We start from the raw sequence: 13267 nt of genomic DNA on the forward strand, positions 1-13267 counted from the left end.
CTCTTAGGCTCGGTTCAAACATTTATTCTTGTATGAGCTGCTCTGACTTCCAACAGCTATTTATCACATTCTCAAGTTAGGCACTATGCTAAGTGCTAGGGTAGTGGATGGACAAAGTTAGGCATGAGCTTTAGAGTCTGATGAGAAAGCCAGACAATAACTTCCATCACTTAATGTGACATCTGTATTATCTGAAGTCGATAATAATTTCTTTATCTTTTCCCCTTAGGATTCTATCATCCCATCATTATAGAGGTGAGGAAGTGGAATTGCAAAAGTAAAATGACTTACCCAGCCACTCAATTTCAGGTTGCTTTGGGAAGCTAAAATTAGCATACTGCAGTTTGCAATTTAGATGGGAATATATAAAATAAGGGAAAATGGGCTTTTAAAAGGTCAGCTACTTAATGCATATTAGTACAGAGTATACTCTGGTAAATATAAAGAGAATTATTTTGAAAGTAAATGAATAAACTGCTTAGGAAAGTTTAGGTTACCTTCTTTTGGAATCTTTTAAAAATGAGACAGATTTTCTTTGGACTGAAATATTCTAATACTGTCTAAAGACTTAGTTGGATAAGTCACACTGTAATGACTTTAGTAAGTTCCTTCATTCCTAATTTCATAATATGAATAGTGTAGAGGTGTTTAAACCACCATGGGTTCTTTCACTAGTATGTGAAGTTTCAAAAACATTGCTCTAACCTGAAATAGGTTCATTTTAGTAAATACATTTTTAAGAATATCCCAAAGCAGATAAATCAACACAATAGTTTGGTTTTTATTTCACACTATTTCCTAGAAACTGGCACTTATATTTTGAGCACTATTTCCTAGAAACTGGCACTTATATTTTGAGCAGAAGATTTTGGCAGTTGTAACTCAAAACTAATTCACTTTTTGATTATTTTCTTTAAAATAAAGGATTCTAAATATTAAACAACATTTGAAGAGGAAAATTTCAAAACTTCGATATTTTAAAAATCTTTTAGCTTCTTCTGGCTGATTAGACATCCTCTCTGGGAAACAGGAATTGCAAAAAGAACTTTTTACTTTTGTCCCTGGCCTCTAAGTTCCTGTTTTGTAACTGGATTGATGAGAATCACTGACAACTGCAAATTTTGGCCACTAGAGTCACCAAAGGTTAAGTAAGAATTTTCACTTAATTTTTAAACCATTTGCACCTGCTACACTGAAGAATAGCCAGCAAACACCAACCGTAAGTTAAAATGGGGGTTCTCAAACCTGGTGCAAATAAGAATTGTATTAGGGTATAATAAAAAAAATTAATTCCTGGCCCCAAATATAGAAAATCTGATATAAATCATTCTCCATTAGCATACCAAAAAGCTACCTGAAAGAGAATGCTTTATTTTAGCTGTCTCCAATTCTTCCTCTTGGATTTTCTCTTGAACCCATCCTAGTCAAGTTTTTATCTTTAGCATGCACTACAACTATCTTTGTCAAGGTTCAGGATTACTTCTCTCTTACTAACATGGTTGGTGTCTTCACCAAGAGGTGGCACCTTAGCTTAGAACTGGTGGCTAAATCCAAAGCTTAGAGGTCATCTTACTCAACCCCATCAGCGTGAAAAGTTGAGTACTTCCTCTTCCTTGAAATCCCCTTTTCACTTGGTTTCCTGCTTATCAAGGTCTTCTGGTTTTCCTTGTCTCACTGGGTGTTCCTTTTCAGTCCTTCATACTGACTCCTTATCTTCAGGGTGTAGAGAGACAGACTTCTGTTCTTGGACTTCTTGTCTTCTCTTTCAACACTTTATCTTGACAATCTCATCCAATCTAATGGCTTTAAATACCACCTCATGGGGCCAACTCCCAAATTCATAACCTCTGCTCAGACCTCTCCTCTGAACTTCATCACGTATACATTCAACTCAGCATTTCACGTGTATGTCTGAGAGCTCAAAACATTCAAAGCTCAAAACCGATTTCTGATCTTCTCCCACTAAATCTATTCCTCCACATGTCAGTAAATGTCTTACAGCTATTCAAGCCCAAACCTTTGAAGTCATCTTTGAACCCTCCATTTCTCTCAGAGTCTATCAATGAATCATTTAAATTCTTTCAGCTCTACATTCAGAATATATCCTGAGTTCAACCACTTCTTGTCATGTCTTCTACTGCAAATTCTGGTCTGACTGCCATTGCCCTCACTTTGATTATTTAACATATTACTGGGTCTCCCTATTTCCACCCTTGTCCATTATAATGCAAGTATTAATACTTTAAATATAGCAGTCTAATCCTAACAAGTTTGTCTGTGCCTCCCCATCCTCACCTCCTATCACTCTCCTTATTCTAGATTCAGCCACCTTGTATTCCTTGCTATGTCTTGAACTTGAACAAGTATCCTCTGCTATGCACAAATATCTGCACTTTCTCTCGCGTCTCCCTAGAACATTTGTATGACTCATTCCCTTATCTTCCTCAAGGCTTTGCTAAAATGTTCCCTTCTTAGTGAGGCCTTCCCCAAACACCTTATGTAAATTGACCTTGCTACCCCCTTCCTTAACTTGGGATCCCTAGCATGACACATCTGACATACTATACATTTTATTTATTAATTTGTTTATTGTCTGTTTTCACCAGAGGAATGTGAGTCCCATGAGAGCAGGAATTTCGTCCACTGCTATAATACTAGTGCCTACAATTGTGCTTGGTATATTGTAGAGATTAACAAATATTTGGTAATAAATGTATGGATAGTAGCTTCCGGAATCCATCTTTTTTTTTTTTTTTTTTTTCAAATCAAGTACCTCAAAGGATTCTGAAGCTGGCTGTCCCAGAACCACACTATGAAAGACACTGAACTGGAGTGAAACACTTTTTGCTAATGAACAAATGTGAATATTCAGCTTGAGTACACAGTTTACTTAGGCTTGCAGGGAAGGGTCAGCAGATAGGGTGAAGGGTGCCCTTGAAACTCCCTGAATTACATGCAAAAAATCCAATATACATATGCGTGGGAAAGGATCCACAGCTTTCATAACCTTTCAAAGTAGTTAGTAATACAAAAGAGATTAATCATCTCTAACTTGGTGGTAACACCACAGATAACACATTTATACTCTTAGGCCATCAGTTCTCCTAAGTACATCACACAACCAAAGCTCTATATAACTCCTGGGAACACTGGATATAATACAATGACAAATGCTTGAAAAGCACATATTCAACAAATTTACTATCACAATGACTCAAATACTGAAGTATTATAATCACAAGTTACATGTTTTCCTGGAGCTTCAACATTTTTATACTTTTATATTTTTCAAAGCAACTAGACGTTTATAAAACAAGTTTTAAAAATTAGAGTAAACCTGTACCAAAAAAATCTTAACTATTATACACTTAAACACTTAAATTTAACTAATCTATTTTTATAATACTTGGAATGTACACTCCATATATTATTCTAGATAGCCATAAGATATCCAAAGAAGGTATGAGCATCTGTTTAATACTTAATCCACTGGGTAAGAAACGAAAACAATGAATGTTATCTTTTGGTAAAAAATACGTATAGTTTTGTGAAATCACTTTTTATTTTATATAATTTTACCAAGCTTAAGAATACTATAAGATATTTTCACTCAGATTTCCTAATTGTTTACATTTTTGTTTATCAATCTATTTATATATGCATATATATTATGCATATATTAACGTACAAAACGTTTACTGCATTTTTTTCCTGAACCATTGAAAAGTAAGTTGGAAGTCACTGTGTCTCCTTACTCTTTCATTATGCAAGTCCTAAGATCAAGGACTATCTCACACACCAGTTATTAAAATCAAGAAATTTAATACTTATACAAGAAAACTGTTTGATCCACGGTCCCAATAAAGTCTGTCAACTGTCCCAATCACGTCCTTGGTAGTTCCTCCCCTGGGTCTATTTAACTTAAAAAACATGCATTATTTAGCTGTCATGTCTTTTTAGTCTTTAATCTGGAATAGCCTTTGTTAGCGTTTCTTGACCTTGACATTTAAAAAAATACCAGCTTAGTTGTAAAATGTTCATCAATTTGGATTTGTCCAATGTTTGCTCATGATTAGGTTCAGGTTATATGTATTCCACAGGATTTGCACTGAAGTGATGCTGGCCTTTCTCAGCTCATCTTATTCAGAGGCACATGGTATCGTCTGGTCCAATTGGTTGTGTTAGGTTTGATGACTTGGTTAAAATGGTGTCATAGACAGATTCCTCCATTATAAGCTATTTTCCCGTTTAAAATTAATAAGCAACTTGAGGGAGGATATTTAGAGACTAATGTAAATATCCTGCTCTTCATCATACTTTTCACCCTAGTTCTAAACCTAATGATTTCTAACTTCATCGCTATTTCTATATTTATTAGTAAGAACTCTACTGTAAAGAGCCTTCTCTGCCCTTCCATTATTTATTCATTCATTTATTTCATTGCATGTTTCAGTAGGGACCTATGGTTTCTTATTTTATTCACTGGGTTATCTATTATTACCATTCTTATTTTGACAGTCAAACTGTCCCTGTTGTAAATAGTGGGAACCCTTTTAAGTTGGCTTCTGGATTGTCCTGACATGTCCCTGTGATTGTGAACCACTTCTTCCTTCCGGCACAATAAGAAAAGCCCAGCTTCATTTAATACTTTCCCGGACCCAGCCCTAGATTCAGTCCTTTTTATGAGTCCTGGCTCATTTTATAGATGAATGGTATTTAGAAACCAAACTCAGGCACTGGAGGTGCTCATTGCTATTGGTGCTTCATTGCTTCTAGGTCCTTTCTGTACACAGATACAGGGAAATATGTTTTATGTACAATATACACATCTATGTATATATCCTGTATGTATACAAATACACGCATGTTTTGTAATATACACACATTTATAGTATAAATACTATCTTATATACATATATCCATGCTGCCCTATTTATATACTTAAAAACATGAGTTAATATAGACATCTCCAGTTCTAATTCAACACTATAATACTGTCTAGTCTTCTCCCATCCCATATTGTAACTTCTTTCCTCAGAAGTGAGAAACTTGGCTTTCTCAATATATTTGTGCAATCCTCGAATACAGAGTAAGCAGTTTTAGAATTGCCAACCCAATACCATCAAGAAAAGCCAAACTCACAAACACTAGTTTAATATTTAACTTTTTTTTGTGGTAAAACTGATACACCTCAAGATGTATAAACTGTAAGTGTGTAATTTGATGAGTTTTGTCAAATAGATTTATCTGTGTAAATCATACTCCTATTAAAATACAACATTTCTAGTTCCCCAGAAAGTCCCTTTATATCCTTTTCCAGATCAATTTTCCCTTGCCACATACAAAAAAAAAAAAAAAAAAAATCTAATTTTTTTTCACTAGAATAAATCTCTCCATGGTAGTACTTTATATGAAGGGAATCACAGCTTGTATTATTTTGGGTCTTCTTTTGCTTAGCATAATGTCTACAAGATTCATCCATGTTATAGGATGTATCAGTAGCCCCGTTTTTTACCTTAGTAACAGCACATTTTATTTATCAGTTCCTCTGTTGGTGGACATCTGGGTTGTTTCCAGATTTGGACTATTATGAATAAAGTTCCTATGAACACTCCTAAACAAGTCTCTTTCTGGACATTTGTTTTCATTTCTCTTGGATAAATACTCAGGAATTGCTGAGTAAAGGGTAGGTTTATGTTTAACTTTATAAAAATCTGCCAAATCTTTTCCCAAAGTGGTTATGACAGCTAATGTTTTCACCAAGCAATGTATGAAAGCTCTTGTTTTCACACATTCCAGCCAATATTTAACCCAATCTTTATTACTTTTAGTTAATTTTACTGTTTTTAAACTACTTATCCTACCAATGACTGAGAGGGATGTATCAAAATCTCCAACTATTACTATGATTTTTTTCTATATTTTCTTTTACTTCTATCATTTTTTGTTTCATAAAGTTTAAAGCTGCTACTAGGTACACAGACATTTATAACTGTGATATCTTCTTAATGAACTGCAATATAATCTTGATGAACAAAAATGTCCCATTTTACCTCTAGTAAAACATCTTTGTAAACTTTATCTAATATTAATATGGCCACTTGGGATTTTGTTTACTTAGTATTTACACTGAATTTTTTTCATCCTTTCATTTTCAAAATATTTGTCTTTGTATTTAAAGGATGTCTCTTATAAACAGCATAAAGTTAGGGCTTTTTTTTTATCTAGTCTGAAAATCTCCACTTTTTTTTTTACTGAAGTATGGCAGTTTACATGTTGTGTCAATCTCTGGTGTACAGCATAATGTTTCAGTCATACATATACTTACAACTATTCCTTTTCATGTTCTTTTTCATTATAAGTTACTACAAGATATTGAATATAGTTGCCTGTGCTATACAGAAGAAACTTGTTTATATAGTAATTAGCATCTGCAAATCTCAAAACTCCCAATTTATCCCTTCCCACTCCCTTTCCCCACTGGTAACCATGAGTTTGTTTTCTGTCTGTGAGTCTGTTTCTGTTTTGTAAATAAGTTCATTTGTTTCTTTTTTAGATTCCACATATAAGTGATATCATATGGTATTTTTCTTTCTCTTTCTGGCTTACTTCACTTAGAATGATGATCTCCAGGTCCATCCATGTTGCTGAAAATGGCATTTTATTCTTTTTTTTATCACTGAGTAGTATTCCATTGTGTGTGTGTGTGTGTGCGCGCACGTGCACATGTATGCACACACACACACATACACAGCTTCTTTATCTAGTCATCTGTTGATGGACATTTAGGTTGTTTCCATGTCTTGGCTGTTGTGCTGCTATGAATATTGGGGTGCATGTATCTTTTCAAATTAGAGTTTCCTCTGGATATATGCCCAGGAGTGGGACTGCTGGATTATACGGTAAGTCTATTTTTAATTTTTTGAGGAATCTCCATACTGTTTTCCATAATGGCCGCACCAAACTATATTCCCACCAACAGTGTAAGAAGGGTTTCATTTTCTCCACATTGTCTCCAGCATTTGTTTGTCAACTTCTTAATGATGGCCATTCTGACAGGTGTGAAGTGATACCTCATTGTAGTTTTGATTTGCATTTCTCTGATAATTAGCAATATTGAACATTTTTTCATGTGGTTATTGGCCATTTGTATGTCTTCACTGGAAAACTGCTTTTTTAGGTCTTCTGCCCATTTTTGGATTGAATTGTTTGTTCTTTTGTTATTAAGTTGTAGAGCAGTTTATATATTCTGGAAGTTAAGCCCTTGTCAGTTGCATCATTTGCAAATATTTTCTCCCACTCTGTATGTTGTGGTTCTGATTTGCTTATGGTTTCCTTTGCTGTGTAAAAGCTTATAAGTTTAATTAGGTCACATTTGTTTATTTCTGCTTTTATTTCTATTTCCTGGGTAGACTGCCCTAGGTGAACATTGCTAAGATTTACATCAGAAAATGTTTTGCCTGTTTTCTTCTAAGAGGTTTATAGTGTACTATTTTATGTTTAAGTCTTTAAGCTATTTTGAGTTTATTTTTGTGTATGATGTGAAGAAGTATTCTAAATTCATTGATTTACATATGGCTTTCACAACACCATCTGCTGAAGAGACTGTCTTTTCTCCATTGTATATTCTTACCTCCTTTGTCAAAGATTAACTGACCATATAAGTCTGTGGGTTTATTTCTGGGCTCTCTATTCTGTTCCACTGATTCACGTGTCTGTTTTTGTGCCAATATCATGCTGTTTTGATTAGTGTAGCTCTGCAGTATTGTGTGAAATCTTCCACCAGCTTAGTTCTTTTTCTTCAGTATTGCTTTGGCAATTCTGTATTTTGTGATTCCATATAAATTTAAGAATGATTTGTTCTAGCTCTGTGAAAAATGTCCTGGGTAATCTGATAGGGATAGCATTAAATCTGTAGATTGCTTTGGGTACTATGGTCATTTTAACAATATTAATTCTTCCATTCCAAGAGCATGGGATATCTTTCCATTTCTTTAAGTCATCTTTAATTTCCTTAATTAATGTTTTATAGTTCTCCATGTATAATTCTTTCACTTCTTTGGTCAGATTTATCCTAAAGTATTTAATTTTTTTGGATGCAATTTTAAAAGAGATTATTTCTTTACTTTCCTATTCTGTTGTGTTATTTTTAGTGTAAAGAAATGCAACTGATTTCTGTATGTTAATCTTGTATCCTGCTACCTTGCCAAATTCCTTTATCAGCTCTAGTGTAGAGCCTTTACGGTTGAAAATCTCCACTTTTAAATTGGATTGTTACTCCACCTACATTTATAGTATGTATTGATACAGCTCTATTTAGGCCTAAAATTTGCTATTTGTTTTATATGTATAGTTATAATTTTACTTAAATAGACATACATTTTTTAAAGAAATGAAGAAAAGAGAAAATATATATTTATCTACATACCATATGCAGAGTACTTCATTCTTTCCTGTAAATCCAAGTTGCCCTCTGGTATTCATTTTCATTCAGCCTGAAAAACTTCCTTTCTGCTGTTCTTTAGTTCTTTAGATCTTTAGTGCAGACCTGCTAGTAATGAATTAATTTACCTGAAAATGTCTTTTATCTTATCTTCATTATTTGAAGGGTAACTTTGCTCTATATAGAATTCTGAGTTGTGAGGTTTTGTTTTTGTTTTTGCTTGTTTGCTTCTGCCCCCCACCCAGTACTTTAAATACGTGTGAATTTCACTACCTTTTTCCCACAACTCTTTGAAAAATGGGAAGTTGACTAACCTTCAAAGTATTGTTACCTTGTGCCTAACATGTCATTTCCCAGGACTGCTCCTTTAAGACATTCTCTTCCATCACCGAACTTCACTGGATTGACTATGATGTTCTCAGGTTTGGTTTCTTTGTATTTTTTTAGTTGGGGTACACTGAGCTTCTTGTCTATTTTTTTAGACAGTTTTAGAAAATCTATGGTCATTATCTCTCTAACTCTTTTTTGGGACTCCAGTTGCACATATTGCACCTCTAAACACATATTAGTAATAATGCATAATATGCTTGTTTCTGAATAAATTTATCTTAATATATAAGATTGAGTAGATTAGAACAGTTTCCATTTAAATTTTCTGTATTTGTGGATGTCTTCTTTAAATGTAGGATGCTAGAACATTACCCATCAACTAATAAAAGCAAAAACTATTTTTTTTAAGCATTTACTATATGCTAGGTACTTTGTTAAAGGCTTTACGTGCATTTTCTCATTTAAAATCCAGGACATCTTGATGAAGTAGGTATTACAACTTTCGTCATCTTACACATGTGGGAGTAGGCTTACGTAAGTCAAATAACCTACCCAAAGTCACACAGTTATGAAGTGGCATGTAGAATTTTGAAGCCAATGCCTGCAGTATTCGTAACCACATTATACTAACACTGCATACAAAAATATTCCATTCATTTACAATTAACTGCGTATTAGGTACAAGACATTGTTCTTGGCAATTATTACAGAAGTGAATACAAGATACATGAAATTCTTATTCTAGTAAGAGAGGCATTACTACCCTTATATTTTCCTAATTATTATAAATTACTACAAAGAATGAGACAGTCAATGTATAGTGAGAGCATGAAAGTCTATAAGGTATGGTATATGTACAGTACACATGATTTTGTAATTAGATGAATTTCTCCTGATCTACCATGCATGGTTTTTCAGGCTAACAATAAGATGCTGCTTAACTCTGAACGTTCTAAGGCAAATGGATACCTTAAACAGACTACCTCCTTTGCAGCCAGCTATTCATGTACACAATTGTTCCAGTACTGTTACAGCTCTGTTTTTCAAGCAGAGAGAGTCAGCCCCAGATTGGGATATAAACAGGATTCTCTGGGAGCTCCCACAGACAGATGCTAATCAAAATGTGGTCCCAGAACTGGTGCTGGACTGCAAACTGTTCATCAGTTTTGTGACAAGATAGTACAGAAATTGAGAGCATTTAGGAAGCTTAAAGCAAATTAGGCTTGTATTCGATATGTCTTTTAAAAATTTCATTTTTCTAGTTAATTATTCTTGTATTTTACAAAACAGTCTGCAACAGAATGGAAATTAAGAAGGGCAAAAACGCGGGACCTTTATCACAGTTTGTGAATATTGTTCTGGGCCATAGCATCTGGGGACAAGGAACACATTGTATTTTTCTGCCTCTGTTTTCCCATGGTAATTCAGGGCTGTGAAAGTGAAATAAGATGTATTCAAAGCGTGTAAGCACAGTGCCAGGCAAATGGCAGGAGTAGATTCCTTCACTGTATCCCATCATTACTATATCATATATCATTATACTCAGTTATTTTGCCTCTCCTTCCGAGTTAGAACACAAACACTGTGAGGGCAAGAAAACATACTGAACTCATTTGATTCCCTCAAATTAGCAGAAACATAACAGATAAGAACAGTATTATTATCTTTTACCTGCAATTTTCACATTTTTCCTAAGTTAGAAATATTAAACCTAAACTAGATTATCAAGGAAAAATGGCAAAGCTCATCAAACATTGCTACAAGTGAAATAAATCTAAAATACAATAGAAGGAAGCCTGCCAATGATATTGGCCATAAGCAGTTTACACAAAATATGGCAGGAAAATAACTTGTTTGTTTTGAACATTGCTTGTTGTAAAATACAAATTAAAAATTTCAATATATATTGTGGTGACTCTATGCTTAAAACTGGTACACGGAGTCCAAGACAGCTAGAGGAATGCTGGAAGTTTACATGATAACAAATTTAATCAAATTCTGAGATGGAATTCTATAAAGCACAGTTAAAAGAGCTAAATATGTACAACTAAAACAGGTAAGAGCTCAGGAACAGAATAGCAACAGGTGAACTTTTTTTTTATGTTGAAGACTAAAGAAAATATAGACTAAAAATTTTGGTGCAACTATGAAAAATGACATGAAATTAAAAGGGAAAAAAGGTCAGGAAATAGACCAAGAAAAATGAGACATACTACATTTTAGAAGGGTTATGAAAGAACTGCCACGTAAACAACTCTGAATATTATCTCCATGTACAGATAGAAAAATGAAAAGCTAAACTATATCAATTTTTGAAATGCCACCTAAATACGTACTGTTTTTTACTTTGAGATTTTCCTCAGTGCAAATTTACACTCAATGCCAAAAAAGATGTAAGAGTAGAATGAGATGAAGTCCCCACTTTGAGAACTTGCAGTATAACTTTTTCCAAAATATAATATGTAATACTTAAGCTGAGAGGGCGGTAAGGAGACTGGTCTGACAAACGTAAGATGGGACTGGTAAGAAGCAGCACAAGAAGGAGCCGGGACTTGCAATGCCAGGAAATGAAAAGTCTTTGGTAAGTTCTTCAATAAAACAATGAAAGAGGAGAATAGGTTGCAGGAAAAAAAAAGAGCCTAAAATAGGAAAATTAATTAATTAGGTAAATTGCAGTAATGTAGCTCAGGAACTAGTGGCTTCGAATGTTAAATAAAAGGAACCTAACTAGAAGACTCAAAATCTTTATGTACAAATGCCATCCAGGAGACCCCAGATGTCCGACTTGCTCCCTCCTACACTGACAACCTCCATGTTGCCATGCTACCTTTCTTCTCCCTTCTTTCTACTACTAATCTGTTGTTTGCTGTCATGATTTCCAGTGGGTCTACTTTTCCCTATCATCTATAAAACTTTTATGGGTAATTTTTCATCCCTCTTTCTGGAGCTTCTAATCTAAAACTATTTTTGCTTCTCTCCTCCTTTTTTTTCTTTGGTGTGCATTTTCATCTTTGTTTTTTACCATCCTCTTTCCATCACTTTGCAGTCTTGGAGCATATAATCATAGACTGGTAGAGCTGCAAGGGACCTCAGAGATCTGCTCAACCAGGCTTCTCATTTTACAGAAGATAAATCAAGTCCAGAGAGGTAAAACTACCTCTTGGTTTGGAGTTCGGTACGGCTGGGCTCTGGCAAACTCTCTCTTTTCTTTTAAATAAATTTTCAGAGCTGACAGGAAAAAAATTACATTTTTTAAACTTTAAAAAAATATAATTAAAAACATCATCTTGATTACAAAGATAAAATTAAAAAATAATTTAAAATGTAGCTAAAAATCATAAGATAATTATAATGCCTCTTTCCTCCCCATTTTCTGTTACTGGAGATTTTAGTGTTTCTCAAACAGCATTCTTTGCGAAGCAAGGGAAACAACTATTTTTGAAGAAAGTTTTAGCTTTGTTAAAAAGCTATGGGATATTATACAGTTAATAAAGACCACAACATTTCCTTTCTAAATGAACAAGTAAGATATAGCAAGTCCTGAAATATACCTACACAATTATATATTTAAAAAAAATCTACCTACCTTACCAACCTGAAATCATTAAACTCATTCTTTTCCCACCTGTTTCCTGTCTGTCTTTGCTAGTTAGTGTTTTCAAAGTTCAGAATAAAACTAAAACTGCTAAATGCTTTGAGTAACCACTTATACACAGTTTTAAAAACATCTCATATTTTTAAGTTATTTTGAAATAAGAAATGTTTCAATAGTTTGTATCCTGTTTTAGGCAAATAGTGCTTAAATCATAAATAAATAAATACAAGCCTTAGTTTCCTTCAGACAACGTCTGACTTTTCTAATCTGAAGACTCATTATTTCCCTTCACCCACCTCTTACTCTCCAAAATCCTACTGAACTATCCACAGCTCTCCATAAGGTCATGTTTAAATCACCTCTGGGCCCTCTGCCTAGCACAGAGCCCCATACTAGTAAAACAGAGAAGAAAAAGTCCAGATCAGTAATAACATGAAATGGGAGTAAAAAAAGGAGCTAAACAGAATGGATCCACAGGGCCTCCTGAATACAAAAAACGGAGAAGCGTTTCTGGTTTTCATACTCCAGGTCTCAGTTTTCTCATATACCATGAAGTCTCAAGAAAACCTGACAGGAGAGGTTCTCAACAGACACTGCCCACACCCTAAAGGGTGTTTTGGAAATATGTGTTGGTGGTGCCTGGTCATTTGACTGACTGAGGACTGCTGTTTGGGCAAGGGCCAGGGATGCTCGATATTTTGATGTAAAAGGCACAGTCACACAATAAAAAAGTGTCCCTCATTTGGCACAATTTTTTGAAATGTTCTGCACATCTCTCCCAACTCAAAACCCCAGCTTATGATCATCAAGCCTGGAGCTTAACTTTATTTTACACAAAAACATAAAGATTTTTTTTTGCACAGTTCTGATATACTATTTCATGAAAGCACAAAGTTTAT

At 34.3% G+C, this 13267-nt stretch overlaps 1 protein-coding gene across 1 annotated transcript in view; it reads right to left on the bottom strand.

The window, feature by feature from the left end:
• Positions 1 to 13267, bottom strand: part of VTA1 (vesicle trafficking 1) — a 61438-nt gene that overhangs the window by 28627 nt on the left and 19544 nt on the right. The window lies entirely within an intron of this gene.

Source organism: Camelus dromedarius, chromosome 6 (genome assembly GCF_036321535.1).
Source record: "Camelus dromedarius isolate mCamDro1 chromosome 6, mCamDro1.pat, whole genome shotgun sequence".
Lineage (NCBI taxonomy): Eukaryota > Metazoa > Chordata > Mammalia > Artiodactyla > Camelidae > Camelus > Camelus dromedarius.